The 22210-nt window shown below is 36.9% G+C and overlaps 1 protein-coding gene across 1 annotated transcript in view; it reads left to right on the top strand.

Moving 5' to 3' along the window:
- The window catches only part of LOC129741151 (uncharacterized), a 380499-nt gene that overhangs the window by 54843 nt on the left and 303446 nt on the right, over positions 1-22210 (top strand). Inside the window, exon 2 of the mRNA XM_055732859.1 lies at positions 13516-14742. The gene's annotated coding sequence lies outside the window, so the exon portion shown is untranslated. The remainder of the gene's footprint in view (positions 1-13515; positions 14743-22210) is intronic.

The raw sequence follows: 22210 nt of genomic DNA, 5'->3' as shown, positions 1-22210 counted from the left end.
TTATGTTGATCATTTTGTTTGAATGTTTCAAAGTCATTTGCTGCGATTTCTGGGCAAATTTATTCAGAACTTCAAAATTTGTTGAAAAATTGTTTTCGAAGTCATAATCAACAAAACAAAACTTCTTATTGAGTTATTAAAATTTGTATTAACTCAATAAGAAGTTTTGTTGTTATTATTGAAATAAAGCGAACATTTTCGAACATGTTTCAACGAAATCCGGGCAACCAGGTCAGATTGTATCTTCTTCAAATTTTGTATAATTTAACTGAGAGTTAAACCCGGCAATCTTTAAAAGCTAAATCTAAGGGTCTCAGTTGAAAAAAGTTTCCGTTTATTATTTCCAAAAATACAAAGAATAGTGACGTTCAAGAGTTTTGCTATTAGATTTTAATTTTATTTTCAATTCAAAAGTTTTCTCAGTTGTTAAAACGTTAGCTATTTGATTGTGACATTTCCTGACTTTGGCTATGTTTCCGTTAGAATTATAAGAAAGTGATGCGAACATGGAAACGACATGGCGGTTTAATACATTTTTCCTAGTGCAATTTTTGTGGTTTGAACATTTCTCGCTGGGGAACGAATTTTGATCTCGACCCCCATTTATAATATTTTTCAAGGGCTTCATAGTTGTTCAAATATGAAATTCAAACCAGTTGCATATCTTTTGCTACCCTCACCTCTGGGTGGCGGAAAAAGTTTTCATTAAATAAAATTTAAACGAATCGTTTATTCAAACAATCCCCACAAAAGGTTACCATTCAACCGCCATCCAGCAGCAATGATTCCACTTGACGGCATAAAACGTTACTGCAGCTTCCGCGCTTTTTCGAGATAAAACTACCCACCGGGCAAACAATTTTCATCTTGGACGGCCAAAATAACAATAATAAAAAAAAGTAGAACAAACACATCTTCCTTCTAGCAGAAATGGCACGACGGCTTCAACTTCAACGCTTCCAGGAAGCTTACATTTAGTGTGGTAGTCACCTATACCAGTGAATGTTGCTGCTTCTTGATGTTGCCCATGGCGCTTAGACCGCGCTGCTGTGCTCTAGAAAAATATACTTTTTTCACCAGGGCTACACAAAGTCATTTTCGAACTTCTCCTCCTGGACCATCACACCGGGCTGGCGGGAAATTTTAATGAAATTTCCATTTAGCCCTGGAGAGGCCCTTTTCCTTGTTTGGCTGCAAGTGGAGGAAACTCACGCGAGCAACCACTAGGAACCACCATCAGTTCCGCATAAGCGAATTGCGGTAGCAGACCAACAACTTTGCTGTCGACTTTTGAACGCTCGCAAAGAACGACGATGCAAAAATAAAGGAAAATGGAGCACCGGGATTGAAAAATAAATTATCATAAGATTTATTTCTGCTCTTAAGATGGGAATGGACAAAAGAAGCACGTACACGTTCGAAATTGGAAGAACAAATCAGATGATGTAACCAAAGTGTTTCACAATTGGTTTTGACATTGAATACTTAAATTGAAACCTTATGATTCATTTTGATGAAACGAAAGATTGAAATTCACCTCAAAAAATCAATATAAATATCTTCACTTGAAATTTTAAATTTTTTAGTTTACACAAATTTGATCAATCAAAATCATACAAAAACATTGATTGTTGATTATTGAAGCATAGCAACTTTCTCAGCTTAATACTTTAAGAGGATAAAAAACTTTTCCTCGATAATTCGAGATATTATCTTTCAAAAGTTCATTTTAATGTGAGATTTTGGTAGAAAATGAACACTTTTATCACAGGCATTTTTTTTTTCAAATTTTAACGTTGTTCATGTTTGAGTTGTTATCCAGAATGTGGTGAAGGCTGGCCGGATACACTGGGCAGGACATGTTGCGAGAATGCCGGACTGCAGTCCTGCAAAAAAGGTTTCACATCACGCGGTTGTTAATATTGAAATTTCATTCATCCAAATATTTATTTTAATGATTTCAGCTTGTAGAATTTATGTAGTGGTAATTAACCCCTAAATGTATGCAGCATCTTTATTTTCAGAAAAAAATTTAAATAAGTTTTTTAATAAATTTAACAAATTTAATAAAAACTATAAATTTTCATACGTATTCATAACATTTTTTTCTTAAAAACACATTTTTTTCCAGTTACCCCATTTTCTAAGGAGAGTTTTTTTTTTTGTTTCGATTATAGTCGTTTTACCATCTTTATGGCATTCGCGACTTTATCAACGTTGCAGTTGGCGGATCGTTATTGAAAAACTTATCCGGTACAACTTCGTTCGATGTTTACTCTTGGGCTCGAACTCGCGGACATCGGCTCAGGAGACAACAGACTTGCCAACTGAGCTATATCACAACCCACTTCTAAGGAGAGTGAAAATCGCATGTTTTTAGAAAATTAAAAATAACTTAAGAAACCAATAATTTTTCTAACTACGCCAATTTGATGTCCTATCATCCATAAAACTTTTGATGCATAAGGGGTAGAATTAACTGTGAACATAAGTTTTTTAGAAGCCATTGAAGATGAAAATTGTTGCATGTTGCCCAAGTTGACGGTACTTTGAAAGTTTTGACAAATGCAGACACTTACTATAATTTTTTATTATGATTGAGACACAATTATTAGTTTTTTTTTTTGTAGATAATGTTTGTTTTTTGTCATATTTGTGTTCTTTGCAATTTTAAACTATGTACGATGTACTGGCAAATGGTGGATAACGTGCAACACGAGACTCCATAGTGGTCATATCACCTCTTATTCACAACTTCTATTTCTACCTCCCCGCGGTGCCGGCTGGGATGCGAGTAACCTAAGGGGAGATCGGGTACCCAACCCTGGTGGATGCTTTGGTCGCATGCAAACTGAGAAGATGGCCGCACGCTTCTGTTCCCCAGGTCAGGAGTGGCTCAAACAGCATCTGTCTCGCAGCGAGCGGCTGAATTTATGAAATGCGGCTCCCGCCAGCTAAGTCCTAGATAGCAGCCCCATCGCGGGATAGGGACCTTAGGCTAACATCATACTGCTAACGATTCATAAAATTGTTATGGAATCCGAAAGAAATTACCGACCTGGAACTTTGGCGACGACTTTTAGCATGAAAACATGGACACGATTTGAAACTTGGAACGTTTAAACCCTTGCCCAACAAGGCAAGCTGGCTCAACTTGCTAGAGAAGCTAGCCGCATCAACCTTGAAATTCTGGGACTGAGCGAATTCCGTTGGCCCAACACTGAGAACACAAGACACAGTCCGGGCAAGACCTGCTTTACTCTGGCATATGGAGAGAACACGTTTTTCGGGAACGAAGAGTTGGTTTGCTATTAAGGCCGCAGGCACATGCGGCCCTCATAAGATGGGAACCGATAAACGAAAGAATAATCGTAGCCAGATTTAGAACACGGGTTAGAAACCTTACAATGGTCCATTGTTATGCGATTTGCAGGAGAAAAAGCAGTTTTACAGTGGTTGAGAAAATTCCGAAGGGTGACATTCAAATCCACTTAGGTGACTTCAACGCAAAAATTGGCTACGGCAATCAGGACGTTGAGTGCATCATGGTGCACCATGGCCTAGGACAGATGAGCGAAAACGGAGAGCTGTTTGTAGAATTTTGTGGCAACAACAACATGGTGATCGGTGGATCGCTCTTCCCCCATCGACCAGCACATAAGGTCACTTGGGTATCCCGAGATGGCCGAACAGAAAATCAAATTGACCACCACATCTGCATCAGCCGAAAATGAAGAGTGAGCCTTCTTGATGTCCGCAACAAACGACCATCACCTCGTCCTTGGTGAGATACGACTGAGAGTTGCGCGTATCAAACGGCTCGAGGAGAAAGTCGGGTGTCGATACGACGTCCGCCAGTTGGAGAATCCAGAGGTGAAAAGGGCATACGTTGAACAGCTGAATCCCGAGCCTCGGAACTGCTGTCAGACGGAGCAGTCGAAGAACAGTGGTGTAGAATCAAGAATGCCTTTATCACGACGAGCCATGGTACTCTCAGTAAAGAAGGAGTGGAAGAAGAAGTGAATGGATGTCGCAGGAAACTTGGAGGATGGTCGATGATCGGAGAAAGGCGAAAATCGGAATTGTGCAGGCATGTACCGGGTCAGCAAAAGCAGCCACCCGCTTACGATAGTAGACGAGACAAGAGAGCCTGGACAAACTCCCTAGCAGAAGAGGGAGAAAGAGCCGCTGCCATTGGAGATATCTTATTACTTTATAACATTTCTCGCCGCCTCAGTGGTGCAAGGACTAATGCAAGAATGCCGCTGAAAGACCGAGCAGGTCAGTTATTGACCAATCGAACAGATCAGCTCAAACGATGGACTGAGCATCTTGAACAACTCTTCCGAGTCACGAATAGCGATGGCCAACAGAACCCGCAGCTCGAAGCGCCAACAGTAAGCCGCATAAATGGCGTCAACTCGGAAGCGCCCTCGCTGCGGCTGAAATAGAAGCGGCAATCAAAAACATGAAATCCAACAAAGCGCCTAGGATCGATTGCATCCCTGCTGAAATGCTGAAAGCCGACCCTGCCCTATCAGCACAAATGTTGCACCGTCTTTTCGCTGACATCTGAGATACTGCAACATTCCCGGCCGACTGGATGCAGGGTATCCTCGTAAAGGTCCCGAAGAAAGGAGACCTGACAGCGTGCGGTAACTGGTGAGGCATAAAGTTGATCTGTACAAACCTCAAAGTACTCTGCAAAGTGATCCTGAACAGGATCCAGGAGAAAATCGACGCTACACTCCGACGGCAACAAGCTGGATTCCGATCCGGACGATCATGTGTGGACCACATCACAACGCTACGAATCATACTGGAACAAATCAACGAATTCCAGGACTCTCTTTGCTGGTGTTCATTGATTTTGTCAACCGGCTGACCCACGAAAACATCTGGACTGCTCTAAGGCGACGAGGAGTCCCACAGAAACTAGTCCATCTCATCGAAGCACAGTACGAGGTATTTTCGTGCATGGTCCTGCATGACGGTGTCTTGGCTGATCCAATCCCGGTAACTGCTGGAGTGAGACAAGGATGTATTTTATCACCCCTACTCTTTCTCGTCGTAATGGATGAGATCTTGACTGGATCGATTGACTGTAGACCATACCGAGGATTGCCGTGTAATCCTTCGATAATGGAGTAGCTGAACGACCTTGACCTGGCAAACGATATTGTTTTGCTCGTCCAAACACAACCGAATATGCAGAGCAAAATCGATGACCTCACCGAAAGCTCCAAGGCTGCAGGTCTCAAAGTCAATGCAATGTCAGAAAGACCAAGTCAAAGGAGATCACCGGAAATCCCTCCAGTTTCATGGTAGAAGACATCGACAAAGACATCGAAACCCGGATCAGAAAGGTCCGATTTGTATTTGCAAGTCTCCGAAACATCTGGCGCTCACGACAGATCGCTTTACGAACGAAAATCCGAATCTTCAACTCAAACGTCAAATCCGTATTGCTGTTCGGGTGCGAAACTTGGAGCAGATATGCGGTGACGACGCGAAAACTGGAAGTTTTTGTGAATCGCTGCCTGCGGAACATCATCCGCGTTTGGTGGCCTGGAAATTGGATCTGAAACGTGGAACTTCATCGCCGGTGTCATCAAAAGGCGCTAGAAATTGAGATTCGGGAACGCAAGAGGAGATTATTTGGGAACACGCTGCGATCTTCGAAGAGATGAGAGCGAGATTTACAGAGAGGCGCTTATATGGAATCCAGAAGGACATTGAAGAAGAGGCAGATTCAGAAACTCGTGGCGGCGAAGCCTAGCCGCTGAAATCCGAACTTGACTGGGACCAGGTGAAGACGCTGGCTCCGGATCGTCAACAGTAGAGTTCTTTTACCACGGCTCTATGCTCCGGAGGATCGACGCGGGGAACATTAAGTAAGTAAGTAAGTTGGGCAAGGTTGCCAATCACCAGTCCGAAAACTTTGGATTTGAACTAATTTGCAATTTTTTTAAACTCTTCTCTCTTGATAAAGCAAATCTAATTAATATAATCAATTTCATTATAGACTTATGCGTTAACTTCATGTGTTTTAACATGCTCATGTTCAATTCCTCATCACAAATTTGATAAGGAACCCCGGCTTTTCTGCGTAGCTTACCGCTATTTTATAACATAATCCCAGTTTACATACTGCTGTAAGATATACTCCGTCTCCGGCTTAGAAAACTCAATTGATTCCGGATTGCCGCTGGTTGATGCTGAGCTGAACTTAATCCGACAAACGATGGCTGTGAGCTCGAGCCCCACGTCGTTTAACTTCATAAGAACTCCCCCCAAAACCAGCGACAGCGAAATTTGCTTCGTCTTTTCGTCATTTTTCTTCTTAGACAAACTTCCCACGCCCAACACGCAGTTTTAAGAATGTTTATTACCCGCCTCCTGCCGAAACCTTGTCGCCAAAGTTGATAATTTATTTTTAATCAACTTTTTCACGAGTCCCCCTTGTCGAACACAAAACGGCTCTTTTTCTACGTTCCTCTTCTTTTTTTGCCGGGCAACGAAGCGTAACATCAAAACAGCAGACGGAAGTGTAAATACGGAGGGTATTTTGTAAAAAAAAAAAAACCGGAGATATTTTACAAACGATGGCTCATGGAGGGATGGGGATTTTTTTCTTCCCAAAAAATATACACAAACCCGTAAAAAAATAGAAATTTTATGAACTCTCATTTTTTGGGCATTGAATTTAGGGATTGCAGCACCCATTTGGGGGTTTTCAGCTGCATTTTGTTTTGTTTTTTTCATCAAAACTAAATATACCAATAATGGAATGGAAATGATAATTTGAAAAGTCATCATACTTAACTTGATATTTAACACTCATAACCATTCTCTACAATTTTTATCTTAGCCAGTGACAAATGCATTCAAAAAGTATCTTGTCATATCTCCGATGATAGCTCATTCACACCGATTTGGCCCACCTCAAATTATTAACCCCCGATGAGAGCTCTGATGAAGTGGAAATATATTTGATTGTCGTACAAATCAGCACAGAACTATGATAAGTTATATATACATTCAACTAAGGATACTTTCCGCTCCATTTGCAGAAACATGCTAGCAACTATCATACCGAAAACAAGTAGCTTGTAGAAGAATGTGAGAATAAAACGAGGATGAGTTCCACTGCGGCAGAAAATAAATTTCTCCTCTCGGGTGGCCACCTTTCACTTGGAACAGAAAAAGCTTGGAAAAAATGCTTCAGAGCACTGGCTTGCGCCATAAACTATGTAATGGCTGAATGCAGCAGTGTAGGACACAGACAAATAGATCTGCATTAATCTTTGTTCCCAGCTGCCATGTTCGTATAAGTTCAAAGAAGAAAGTATGTGTCATGATGCTCAATTGGACATGATATTTATGCTGATGGTGCGACTAATGTAGCTCATGAAAAACGAGGGTCATATTTCAACGGTTGGTTTTATCAATTGAGTAGCAATTTTTATGACAAGCTGGTTTTCTCATCCTTGAAAATGTCAGTAGGTTAGTTATGAAAAAAAAAATCAAATTATTATCAGAAATTTTTGTGTTTGGAAGAGCTAAATAAAGAAGGAATTAAGCTAGGATATCTCAGTGTTTATGTCTGCCGAAGTTCATGTTTTGCAAGCGAAACCACCACTGAAATTTTAAACCAGACTTCCAGCAGCTGTTGAGATTGCAAAATAACAAAAACAACTCCGCATCCCAGGAGTGTAAATGATGCAACGATGGAAAACTTCCCTTGTGGCAATTATCCTTGCTGCTCTCTGCAGAAAACTACTTACTCTTGGGGAGTGTTGATGTGGACAAACATTGTGTACCGAGTCGAACTCCATTTTACTGGTGTGCATAATTCAATCTCGAGTTCACAACTAATGGCGACCGTCATAAAAGTGCCTCTATTCCCAAGAAGCTTTAAGGATGTTTTTTCAATTTCCTTTCGATGTTGAATATTACCTACATCAGCTACAGCAGCACTAGCTAGTGAGTACTCGAGAGGAATGCAATTTCCTTTTTCATCAAATCAAAAGCAAATAGGGAAAATCGAATCAATCTGACCGAGAAATTGTCCCTCGTCCGATTCGAAGGATAAATAAAGCCGAGAAAGAGGAAAAAGTGAGAAGTGCCAGCCAATGCCCTTGAACCAATTCACGACGGCAAATATTGATCAACTTTCTTCACCCGGACAACATTGGCTTTGGGTACTTTCGCTTGCCGGGTTTCCGTGGAAACTTCCAGAGGAAATTCGGAGGAGGGAGGAAATCTGAAATCTATCAATTTTATTTTCCCGGCTCGTGCGATATCCCGCGACGATTCGTTGAGTTTCTCTGTTTTTATTATTTGTTGTAAAGAGCGCTAGCAAAGAACAAGTAAACAACCCACACCCTTCGGCAATTGTCGATGGTTCGAAAGAAAAACAGCTCGCTCAATTTAATTTGCAGAGAAAATTCCAAAACAATTAAAATTATTGATTTGTTCGGGAGGGTATCTCTCAGTCCGATTTAGGATTTAATCCAGCGTTTTATCCATTTTAACATAGAGAAATTCCACACTGGCTTGCACAAAAAAAGACGTCACTGAATCGAAATCGAACAGTTTATGAGAATTTTTAGCAACACCGTTTGATTAATTTCATGTTTTTTTTTTGAATATATTCAAATGATCAAGCGTTTATACATTGAATGGATTAAAACCTAAAATTGTCTTCTTCTGCAGGGAAAAAAATAACAATCCATCTTTAAACCCTTTTGTTTTTTTTTTCAATTGTGTTTCACACGACAACCGCATTTTGATTAACATGTACCATTTTTGCGTGTTAATACTATAGAAATAAAATTTGTAAGACTGAAAATTCAGCATTATGAAAACATAAAATTGAATGCCATCGAAAACCTCCAAATCCGTAGCTTTAATACTGACATGTCGTAATAGGTTCCCTCAAAACCCAAGTTTTGAATCAACCAAAAGTAACAGTTCATCCAAAAAACTAATGACAACTACATATGGGGAAAGGATTAATGTTTGTGTGCCTGAGTCTAAATTGTTCCATTCAACTCACTGGGTGGATACTACATTGGCCCTCGCCATTCCTAGCAACTGGACAAGGGGTTCAAAAAGATCCCCGGGGCTGACAAATTACAGACTAATTTTTCTTTCGAGCAAAAGCTTGTTTGTTGAAGTTTTTCCATTCTGTGGAGCCAACTATTACATATGTGGTTGTTACCCGGACTATGCTAAAAAAATCTAAAATAACTATTCCAAAAGCCTCACAAAAAAAAACCTCTCAGAAACAGAGACACAAAAACTCCGTTCACCTCTCCGGACTTGTTTGCGGTTTGCATTTTACGGGTTGTTGTAGGGGGTAATCACGAAAGAGCCCCCACTCAGAATTTTAGACAACGAAGTACTTTTCGACATGTCGGCTTAGGCTGGTTGGCAGGATTTTGTTTGATTGCCGATGCTGTAGGAAAGGAAAACAACACTCCCATCGTCCTGGCTTAGGCATACGAGGAAAAGTTTCATGAATTCAATTTCAATGCAAATTGGCTCTGATGGAACATGATGAATTTTTCGGTTTTCAAGCTCAGTGAAACGTTTCCACAAATAACTTTTACGATACATGTTGAAAAAAGGGAATTGAAATTGTTAATTTATGAAATGCTCGTGTGATTTTTAAACTCTTGCTTAGACTAATGGTGCCAAAATTCCAAACACATCCGAAGTTTATAGAGCGACGATGAAAATAAATGGAAATTAAATTTGGATTCGTGCTATTTTTTGAGGCATATAGGAGCAATTTCAGATTCGGATTCGGATTCGGATTCGGAGACAAAATTTTTAACATTCTAATGAAACCATTTTTTTAACCATTTATTTGAAACGGCTCAATTGATAGCGGCTGATAAGGGCAGTAATATTAAAAACAAGAAGAGTACAAACTCATGAGATGGACAGTACAGGAATAAAAGAACAAACCCCTGAGAGAGGCAGTACAGGAATAAAAGTAGAAACCCCTGAGAAGGACAGTACAAAAGGTACAAATCACAAAGAGGGGTAGTACAGAAACAAAGGTACAAACCCCTGGGAAGGGCAGGATAATAAAAAAGGTACAAACCCTTGAGAGGGGCAGTACAGAAATAAATATACAATCCCCTGAGAGGAGCAGTACAGGAATAAAGGTACAAACCCATAAGAGGGGCAGTGCAGGAATAAACTTCTGTTAGAGGAAGTATTATTTAAAAAGGAGTACAAACCCCTGAGAGGGGCAGTACAGAAAAAAAGTAGAATCCCCTGAGAGGGGCAGTAAAGTAATAATGGTTCAAACCTCGGAGAGGGGCAGTTCAGGAATAAAAGTAAAACCCCCTGATAGAGGCAGTACAGGAATAAAAGTACAAACCCCGGAGAAGGGCTGTACAGGAATAAAGGTTCAAAGCCCTGAGAAGGGCAGTACAGAAATAAAGTTACAAACCTCAGAGAGCAGTAGGACAGAAATAAAGGTACAAACCCCTGAGAGGGGCAGTACAGCAATAAAGGTTCAAACTCCTGAGAAGGGCAGTGCAAAAGTAAAGATACAAGCCCTGAAGAGGGGCAGTGCAGAAATAAAGGTACAATCCCTGGAGAGGGCCAGTACAAGAATAAATGTACAAACCCTTGAGAGGGGCAGTACAGGAATAAAGGTTGAAACCCCTAAGGGGTGCAGTACAGAAATAAAGGTACAAACCCTGGAGAAGGGCAGTACAGGTATAAATGCACAAATCCTTGAGAGAGGCAGTACTGGAATAAAGGTAGAAACACCTGAGGAGGGCAGTACAGAAAAAAAGGAAAAATCCTCGAGAACAGCAGTATAGAAATGAAGGAATAAACCCTTGAGAGGGGCAGTGCAGGAATAAAGGTAAAAACCCTTGAGAGGGGCAGAACAGGAATAAAGGTACAAATGCCTGAGAGGAGCAGTACAGGTATAAAAAAATTACAAACCCTTGAGAGGAACAATACAGGAATAATGGTACAAACCCCTGAGATAGCAGTACAGAATTAAAGTTACAAACTCCTGAGAGGGACGGTAAAGAAATAAAGGTTCAAACCCCTGAGAGGGGCAATACAGGAATAAATATAAAAACCTTTGAGAGGGACAGTACAGAAATAAATGTACAAACTCTATAGCGGGGCAGAACAGGAATAAGGGTTGAAACTCCTGAGAGATGCAGTACAGAAATAAAGATACAAACTCGGAGAGGGGCAGTACAAGTATAAATGTACAAACCCTTTAGAAAGGCAGTACTGGAATAAAGGTGAAAACAGTACGAAAATAAAAGGAAAAACCCTTGAGAAGAGCAGTAAAGGAATAAAAGTACAAACCCCTGAGAGGGGCAGTGCAGAAATAAAGGTACAAACCCTTGAGAGGGGCAGTACAGGAATAAAGGTACAAATGCCTGAGAGGGGCAGTACAGAAAAAAATTACAAACCCCTGAGAGGAACAGTACAGGAATAATGGTACAAACCTCGGAGAGGGGCAGTCCAGGAAAAAAGTACAAACCCCTGAGAGGGCAGTACAAAAAATACAGTAAAAATATCTTGAAAGGGGCAGTACAGAAATTAAAGTTCAAACCCCTGAAAGGGGCAATACAGGCATAAAGATACAAACCCTGGAGAGGGGCAGTACAGGAATAAATGTACATACCCTTGAGAGGGGCAGTACAGGAATAATGGTTGAAACCCCTGAGAGGGCAGTACAGAAATAATGCTACAAACGCTTGAGAGGGGCAGTACAGGTATAAATGCACAAATGCTTGAGAGAGGCAGTACAGAAATAAAGGTAGAAACACCTTTGGGGGGGCAATACAGAAAAAAAAGAAAAAAACCCTTGAGAAGAGCAGTATAGAAATGAAGGTATAAACCCCTGAGAGGAGCAGTACAGAAATAAAGGTACAAACCTTTTAGAGAGGCAGTCCAGGTAATAAGAACAAACCCATGTGAGGGCAGTACAGAAATACAGAAAAAAAACTCCTGAGAGGAGCAGTACAGAAATAAAGGTTCAAACCCCTGAGAGGGGCAATACAGGAATAAAGATACAAACCCTGGAGAGGGGCAGTGCAGCAATAAAGGTACAAACCCATGAGAGGAGCAGTACAGGAATGAAGGTACAAACCCCTTAGAGGGGCAGTGTAGGAATAAAAGTACAAACGTCGGAGAAGGGCACTACAAAAATAAATTTACAAAACCCATGAGTGGGGCTGATCTGGAATAAAATTTAAAAAACCTCTGAGAGGGCAGTACAGGAATGAATATGCAAACTCAGGAATAGGAACAGCACATGTGAGCACTGCTTGGGTGATTTTTTGCCTGATCGAACACCATCTCATGGGTCGAAGTCCGTGTTTTAATGTGGGTAGGAATGCATGGAAACGGCCAGCAGCAAACAATCACGCAAGTAGTTCAATAGCTCTTCACAAAAACAAAAGCCCTGTTCACATCTAAACCAATTACTAACGCGCCAGCACTAAATTTTTGTTCGGAAGTCCAGACTTCCGTCTTCCAAAAGGCTTTCAACAAAGAAAAGCGAAGAACTAGATTGTCGGAACTCTGTGTTTTGTTGCCAGTTCACCAGTGACGTTTCTAAAAATTTAATTTAAATGTACAATATCAAATTTCTTTAACCCAAAGCATCTCAAAAATTAAATAAGAATATATGCTCAATAGATAAAAGAAATGTGTTTAAACTTCTATTTAAAAATTCATCGAACGAATGAAGGCTTGGTTGCGGATTGACGAAACTAAGCTAACATAAAAACGGGTATCGCTCTTTTACTCAAATTTTCCAGGCGTTTGGAATCCGAAGCTCACTTTCTTTCACGCTCCGAGAATTTTTTGGGGTTCGGCAAGTTTCTACAACTTTTAAAATGCACTTGGCGACGAACGTGTTAATTTGACCACATGTATTTTACCTTGGTTCCGGCTGCTCTGTTGGTCGAGTCCAAATCCGTCCCAATCCCTTCAATTGCTGTTTCCTGCGAGCCTTCGTTTTGTCAAAGTTGCAAAAAGTGGATTTTTCCAGAACTTGAGGTAACTTTCCAACTCGGCAAACCTTTTTGTATAAATTAACGACTCGTGCTGAAAAAATTCACTATATACAATTTGTGGGATATATATTACTATTTAAGAAAAGTCAGAGGGATGAAAAAAATAGTTAAGTGTTCATAAACTTTCCTGATAGATTATTTTTCAACAACAATAAATACTAGAAAAGTTTACGTTAGTTCTTGAGGTCATCAATCCAATACCTTCTTTGATTTTTAAAAATAAATAATCTGCATTTTAAACATAAAAGATAACAGATGTCAAATCCTTCATCAGTAATAAAGTCAGGATATCACATTCAATTAATCTTAACCACAATTGGAATGTTATTGAAAAACAAAATGTAATTATTGCTTTTGGAATAGTTAACTTTAAAATTGTAAATCTAAAAAAGGATTTCCAATTTTAATTGATGTTTTATCTTTTGGATTTTTGCAGGTTTCTTCAACAAAAACGCTAAAGCCAACCTAGTTGCGTTTAAGAAATTCCCCACTCATCACGCGAAGTTCATCGATTAAATATTCATCCTTACGCATCCATTGGAATTGGAAGTACGGAAACGCAGGTGCTTTTATCCGACGGAATAAAGTGTGTCAGAGTGAAAAAAAACGAAGAAAATAACCAGCTTTTTCAGTAGGTACAAGCTCGAAGGACTCGACATTTTCAATTAAGGAGATTTAACGAGATCCCCAACTCTTCTGATTCGTGTGCGAGAGTATGTGGAGCATCCGGCAGCCAAAATGCGTATGTGATGAAAAACCTTGAGTGTCAATTTTAAAGTGATATCCTCGTTCTTCCAGAGAGCCATACGTGTGAAAGCACTTTTGCCCTACGACGAGTTGCTGCCACGTGGAGCGGAATCGATTAACGAAGGTCGAGTTGGATTGGGGATCAGGAGTCACTTTCACCTTCTCCAGGCTGCTTTAACTGCCTAAATAGAACGAAGGAACGCGCCTTCGGATGTGTGAAAATCGAACCGGAAAAAGGTAATTCCCGGCAGCGTGTTCCTGCTAGCTACATACATATATTTGGGTTAGTAGGTAGTCCATAGTGAACGGGAAAGCCCACGCATCTCTCGAGAAAGTGATCGAAATCATGAGGACGACGACGAAGGCTCGTTTGGATGAATGCGCCCGGAGGTAGGCAACCGGTAGTAATAAAATACGAGAATCTTGCTCCGGGAAGATACGGTGGATTGGATTTTCCTCGAGGTTTAGTAAGAAAAAAAGAAAGAAAAAATAATCCGATGATTTGTCCCGACTGGGCCCCCAGTACGCGCGTATTCAATGAGCGTCGAGCGACGAGTGGAAAATTAAATTGGTGGTGAAATTTATTGGATTACGTTGGAGCTTGATCAAATTAGGTGCGACTCCAGAATCCCGAAATTTTAATGGAAAGAAGCAGCCCCTTAAGCCTTGTGTGTAGGTTGTCGAAGTGCAAGAAGAAACTGGGTCCAGATCACGGCGTTGCTGCCTGACTGACTTTCTCGACAAGCCAGGCGCGAAGGCCAGAGAATTGAAGAAGATTAATTAATGAATTCAATTAGGAGGATCGATATTTCGCCACCGGCGACGGCGGTTAAACGGAAAGACTGATTGGTGGTTTTTATTTGCGTCCCGAATGATGATTGAAGCCAACCGGGATTGTGCATTTCTGTGAATAAAGGTAAGTTGAACGAAGCTTTAACAATAAGGTTTTAACAATTGGATGATGTATTATTTTCTTTTGAGTTCAATCGAAGCCAAAATATATACCATCTCATAACCAACCAACAAAAACATCAGCCAGAATGAGGGTATTTGACCGTATTTAACCGTATTTGACAGTGTATAAAGAGCAGCTGTTAGTTTATTAACATTGAAGACGCGACATTTACCTAGATGACTTAAAATTTTTAACAAAACTTTGAAACAAAACATATTTTCGTTTATAAAAGCGAGGAAAAATGTGTTATCGGTCAAACACTTCTTGAAGATCTGATAAAAACCAAAATATATGAACTTGTTTTCTTAGATTCCTCAGAAAGAAAGCTTTCCAAGCATCCAAAAATTCACATATCGCTTAACGAACGAACTCTTAAGCTCAAATAGAGCTGCACAAAAGTTTCGTGAAATTTTTAACTGTTCAAATTTTTATTTTAAGGTCCATGGAACTTTCTTCTAAAACGCGTTCAGCCAATACGCAACACAAGCTTTAAAGTACGTTTTTGGTTTCTGTTTCTTCTTTTTGGAACTTTAAAGTTGGTAGGAAGGAAAAATACCTACTTGTTACTTACTTCCCATTTTTTTCATCATTCAGTAGCTATCAAACGGTTGCAAGTCTTTTTGTGCAGCTCAATAGTTTGTTAAAATTCTCTGTTGTACTCTTTTGTGTTCAGATTAATAAGATTCAGATAGATAGATTTAAAGGCTTAGTTCTACTTCTCTTGAACTTCAACCCATGTGTGCACAGTACACATTTAGTTCTGAAGAAACTGGTTCACAATTATTATTTAAGTTGTATTAATGTAGAAATCAAGTTCCCGATAGTCTTCTTAAAGAAAAGTCATCAAACTGAGTAAAATCGTTGCCTACTCATGATGTTCATATAAAGTTTCAACGACAAAAATCTGCACCGAAATGTGCACCGACAAAAAAGATCATCGGTGGAAAATATTAGATTCATATGAAGTTGTTTTTTATTTTGATACCATTCCTATTCTCTATATTTTATAAAAATCAAAATTAAAGAATTACTTAGAACGTCTTTTAAAATTCGAAAACTGCTTTCAACTGTGTTATTATTTCTCATAATTGACGACTTTCACATGAATTTGAATTCTGTCTTTTTCTAAACGGAATGTCCAATCGAAATGGTTTCTATTTCCTATTTCAAAACGCTTTTTGTGGTCTATTTTTTAAATGATGAAATCAGCACCAACATGTTAAAAGTGTTTAGAAGCCAATGTAGACAAGACTCGTTATCAGTGGATTTTAGTAGCCCAATATTAACTTTTTTGCAAAAACCGTTTTAAATTTGAAGGTTTCCAAAAAATTTAAAAAGCAATTTGAGCAGAGGATCTATAATATATCAAACTATAAAATGCCGTTTTGAATCAAAAAATCGGTTAAACATCCTTTTCTCATGAACAAAGCCAAGGGTTTATAACAAAAATTTCACAAGGAAAACTTAATACTCACTCCGAGAGAAAGACCAATATTGGTGTTTTTTTTTTTTGGTTTTTTTAAAACAAAAAGTCGGCATCTCTGAAAACTTGCCACATCAAAGAGGAGACTCTCCTCTATCCAACGTACTATTCAGGACAAAATTTCATCCGGGAGGAGGGTGCCTAGAATTTTTTTTGAAGATTGGTGAGCAAAATTATCTAAAATTAGCTTTCCTGAGACACTGAAGCAAATTAAGAAGAGCACGGTAATAAAGATGTATTTATTGTGATCATTTCTATCGAAGACAGAGTGTAGTTTTGAGTTTAGTGAAAATTCACCAAGAAGAAAGTGATAATTGTGAAACACTCATAGTTTTTTTTAAATCCTCATAAATTATTTTCCTTAGACGTCTAGAACCTATGAAACTCGAGTTAGAAAAACAATTTGATGGTTATTAGGAAGCAAAAATATATTGTTGAATGATCAAACTTTCTTCACTCAACTTTAAACTACATTTGGTCTTCGGTAGAAATGATCATTGAGAATATACTTTTTTAACCGTGTTCTTGTTGATATGGTATGTGTTTTGAAATTGTTATTTATCTTGGAAGGAATCACCAAAACTTTAAAATGTTAGAATGGAAGTTATAAGGAAAAGTTATTGGCTAAATCTCAAAACTTTTGCTCGTGTTTTTGTTTGCAAATCTAAAAAAAGAAGTTTTTCTAGACCCTTCGATCAATTTTTCTCCTGAATTGTGCTTTAGATAAGAAAGATTATATAATGTGGCAAATTTTCAGAGATGCCGATTTTTTTATTCTTGAAATTGTTATGAAAAAGACACTGTGACTTAAACACTCATAGTCCTTTGGACACCCAAAATATTACACTCAAAGAAATCGACGCATTGAGGCTATGTGGCGATATTTTAGCAATTTGTGCCTCCAATTAAAAAATATATGTCCCGTATGTAGCACAAAAAATACTAATACACAGCATATTTTTTTTCTGGAAACCGGCAAAATTTTGCTGGTTTTTGTAACGCTGATTTTCCAGCCAAATTTCCAGCAATTTAAATTGTTGGAAAAACAGCAAACGTTAATGCCGGTTTACAGCAATCCAACTTGTTGGAAAATCAGCAATCCAGATTGTTGGATACCAGCTATTTTTTCAACATAGCCGGCTTCAGTATAAAATTTATATTTCAATTCAAAATTCAATTTTGAATACTGGCTGTGCATATAATAAGCAATAAAAACAATAATTTTCTCGCATTTTTCAATATGGGAATTATTTATTTCCAGGAACACATTTTTTTTCAACATTCCACACCGGCTCTGGGGTGGCAGCTTTGTGCCAAAGTCTTGATCATTCGCCTCCTGTAAAAAAAGTTTTGATTAGTATCTTTTATGAAATATCTACCTGTTCAATAAAAACTCACCCACAACTTGATGTCTGGTTGCTAGAATATAGAGGAAATTAAAAATAGGGGAAAGTGATCCCAAATGCGCATATTGGGTAATATGCGCATACAGCCGATTGAAGAAATGGCTGATAGATTATCATATCTAGTCAGTGTAGTTTGAAGGTATTCCGATTTTGACTGTTAAAAAAATTTATATTGAACTTTAATACTCGTGTATGAAGAATTTGTAAACAAAAATGTTAACGGTTTTTCTTTCTAACTCATCTGGAAATAAGAATATCATAAAATTGTAGCTTTTAGCAAAGTTATAAATTATAAGATGTTGGAAAAAGGGACAAGTTGTGAATGCCAGGTAAGTTAAATGCCTCTATCAGAAAAAAAAAGATTGGCTATAATGTTTTTTGACTTTACATCATTGAAACATTAAATCTACGCTCTTATTACAACCTTATAGTGAATAAAGTAGAGCTAAATACTAATCTGATAAAAATATGATATGAACAAGGCCGTGCGAACGGGGGGGGGGGGGGGGGCGGCGTTTAGGAGTTTAATTCCCCCCATGAAGATTTTTTTCTAAGTAAAATTTTTACCGTAGTAAAGAAAAATTACTTGATTTCAAAATGTATTTGAAAATAAGTGTTAACAAGTAAGTCAGAATTTTTCTAGCCTGCGGCGGATTTTTTTCTTAAATCACCCTTGGCTTGAGACAATTCGATCTACGACACTATTTCTCGCGTGAGCTTCTATTAAATCGTATTAAACATCTTGAAAATTTATAAAAACTGCTTCAAAAGTTATCAATACATCTTTAAAATTTGTCTTTCACATTAAGAATATGCTGAAAAGAAATTGCGACTATTTTATGTAAGTTTTGGTATATTTTCGTAATAAAACTGTTTGTTTACATTTTGTTTCATATGACGTAATGAAAGCTCAGATTTGCCATTCGTTAGTTGAAAGTAATTTTGATTGTAAATTTCATTTTGTAATTCAATCAACCTTTTGAACTGTAACTCAAAACTTGATATACAAAACCCCTTAATGGTCTTCAGAGCTTCCTGTTTCTTGTTCTTCTAAATGCTCAATTAAACAGGTTTTAATAATAATTTACACAAGGCCATTAAATTTTCATTTTTCTTAGGTACAAGGAGTTGAAAAAGTAATTTCGACTTATTTGGATGCCCCGAATCTAAATATGCAATATTTCTGTCAGTTTTTGTTATTGAAATGACTTTTAAAAATAATCAAAAATTTTGCACTTTTTTTTATGAAAACTCAAATTAAAAACATATCATTCAAAAAAAAACTTCAATGAATTTTCAACTTTCCTCAAGACTTTAAGTCATTTTGAGTTTAAAAGAAGTTTAAAACCAAAATGAATTTATGATAGATGCACAACTTTTTTTGCGGATTTCAACAAAGATGTTAAATAACATCAAGTTTATTTACACTTTCTGCAGTAATGTCAAAAATACTTGTATTGATATTTTTCCATTTTTTTATTGTTGAATTCAAATTTTTTATATCATACATCATAATTTTATTCCTTAACCCTTCATTTCATGATTTTTTATTTCCCCTTTTTTGGTTATGGTTAAAAATATTTATTTAAAAAGTCCTTCTGAAATGTTTTTGAAAACTTATCTTTTTCGTTCTCATATATTGTTTTTATTTTCAAATAAATTCACCGGATTTTTTATTGATGTTTTTTTTATTAACTTGCCGAATTTTGAAGTCAAACTATTTTAATTTTTAGAAATAATTTTAACTTAGTTATCTTTGTTTTCTTATATTGAATTTTTGTGTCCTTGAAACATAAGCCCTTAAAGCTAAATTTTTAATAAGAAAAACATAGCTTGGACCTTTTGTTCTTTCCAGGTCCCAATATTTCAATCGAAAGTGACCAAATACTCAAAGCTTGAAATTTTATACTTTAAAACCTGTGTTTATAAATTCAAAAGGTTTTAATAATTTTTTTCATAAAATTATGTTCTTTGAATCGACCATGATTTTTAAATTGACCTTCAAAAGTTTAAATAATATTCGGAGTAGCAACTTTAAAACTAAATTTTAATGTGCTATGTTAATTAACTTTAAATTTGCTTTGTGCTTTCAATATTCACAACAAAACTTGGAACTCCTTATTTTTAATTTTTTATCAGTTTTGATCGATCATTCAAGAAATTATCCATTTCCCAACATTTCCTTGTCAGAATAATTGAACGTGAAGTTATTATTTAGAACTTTGATAACTGGAGGATTTTTTTATATAAGTTTTTATCTGTGACTTCTTTAACTGGCACTTTTGAAATAATAATAAATATATATCTCATTTCGTCAAATTTAATTAAACTCTCAACCATTTAATACATTCTACAAAGTTAAAAGTGGATTTTTTAAGTCACAAAAAATCCACATTTCAAATCGCGATTTATTTATTTTTTTTTGCCAGTTCAAAAACTTAAACGGTATTTTTTAATCAACCCTTCAGTTGAAAATTAAGAAAAGAATTTTATATTGAGATGAATAAAAATCAACAGTTACTATCCTTTTCCTAACAAGTTAGCAAGGTTAGTTAAGTACCTGAAAGAACATTCATTTTTTGAATTCAAATTTGTTATAAACTCTAAGTTTTGGTAAAGTTTATTTTAAATTTGCGTTTATTTTAAATTTAGCTTAGCTTAGCTTAGCTTGATTGACTACTCACATCCACCTGAAAACATTGAACTTGAAATGCAACATGAAAAATATTCTAAATCAATAGTTCCTTATAAGCTTCGTCAACTTCGTCAAAGTACATTTAAAGGTATTTTTTATCGGTATTAAAACAAATGCATTTCAAATTCCATGATCGCTGGCGTGGTTCAGTAGAACGGATTCCACACCACCAATGGTTTCTACTCCGTGATTGACCGAGGCCATCAATTTTGTCCAGTGGCCAAATGAATGGTATCTGGGATTGACAGCACATTCACAATGAACAAAACTGATGCTCTCTCTTTACACATCAATAACGGCGCTGGCCACGTCCTAGTAGTCAATGGATAGAAGGAAAATAGAGAAAAGGGATTGAAAGAATAATAATTCATGCTTTAGGACCGAGGTCACCTCTGCATCCTAGCAAAACAATTGTTTGTGTGGATTGGTATAAAGGATATTATCAGGAAACACTTTTGACTAGTGTTATGTAATCTGGGTTAAAATCATATTCTACTAAGCTCCTGTGATTTCGAAATCAACCAGATCACCTATTCTAGCAACAAACTCGTTTGAATTTTGAAAATTCGTATTGAAATTGAAAATATTTATTTCCTACCAAGAAATGAGAGAATGAATCGTTTGAATAAGTAAAATGATATATAAAACTGTATTCAATTAAATAGTGTTATAATCCTTTCAATAATGCGTTGCAAAAATCTATTAAAAACCTAACGAAATTTCAGGAGATAGCTCTGATAACTGCATAACTTTTCTTATTGCAAAATTTTGTTTATTAAGACATCGTTAAGCATGCACTAAAACATCTTCATGAAGGAAAACTGATCGAAAAATATTTTCTTTTTGCAAAAATATTTGATGGAAATTCTATATCTAACACAATCGAAAAACAAAAGCATACACTCACATTTACAAAAGTAAATTTCTAGCACGGGTCGGTTTTAAAGTTTTCATTTTAAAATACTTCCATTTCTGAATGATAGATTTTAATTTAATAACATTGGTTCTCCAAATAAAAAAGTTCCTACCAGCAAACCGATTTTAGCACATCTTTAAGAATCTTGAGCTTAAAAATTTACACTTTCCACTTTCCGTACGAAACAGCATTTCAAGATACTTTTAATATCAAAAACAAATACTTTTTATAAATCAATTAATCACCAATTTTAGTATTCATTAAGATTTTTCGTTGATTTTCCGTTTTCAGATATATAACCATAGTTATCACTTCAGGAAATAGTATTCAACTGCTATTCAAAATATTTTCTGGCTTCCCTGAAGGACGTTTCTTAACTATCGATCTTATCGATTTATTAACCAACTTTTTTGAAAACCGTTTTGGCTCTAAAAATAATGGTAAGACTTTTATTTGCTTTAAAAATCCCCGAGATTCAGTATGATAATGGTTCATCAGTTTCTGGGTTTTGGCAATGCATAGGTATCACAAGATTCATGGACAAATTTTGGTAGATTGCAAAAGTTTTCTAAAGTATCATCCTTTGACTCCTGTGTTCTTAATAATATAAATTAATAAAAAAAAACTAAATACTTTTTTATTACTTTTTGATTGATAAATGTTGAAAATATCCATAGGGTCCTTTTTTTTAATAATTTGCATCTAAGCAATCATTGAAAATAATGACAATCTTGAAATATACATTCACATCATACATAACGTGTACATACGAAATTTAACAAATTTTCAATCGGATTTCACTAATTGATAAGCTTTTTATTACGATCAACACACAAATTCCTTCGGTCCTCATTAAATAATTACAACAACTATATGAACTGTTGAGAAAAGTCAATAATTACTACAACATGAAATTTTCATCTCAGACA

This window comes from Uranotaenia lowii, chromosome 2 (genome assembly GCF_029784155.1).
Source record: "Uranotaenia lowii strain MFRU-FL chromosome 2, ASM2978415v1, whole genome shotgun sequence".
NCBI lineage: Eukaryota > Metazoa > Arthropoda > Insecta > Diptera > Culicidae > Uranotaenia > Uranotaenia lowii.
Note: the sequence above shows the minus strand (reverse complement) of the source record. Positions and strands in the feature narration are given on the sequence as shown.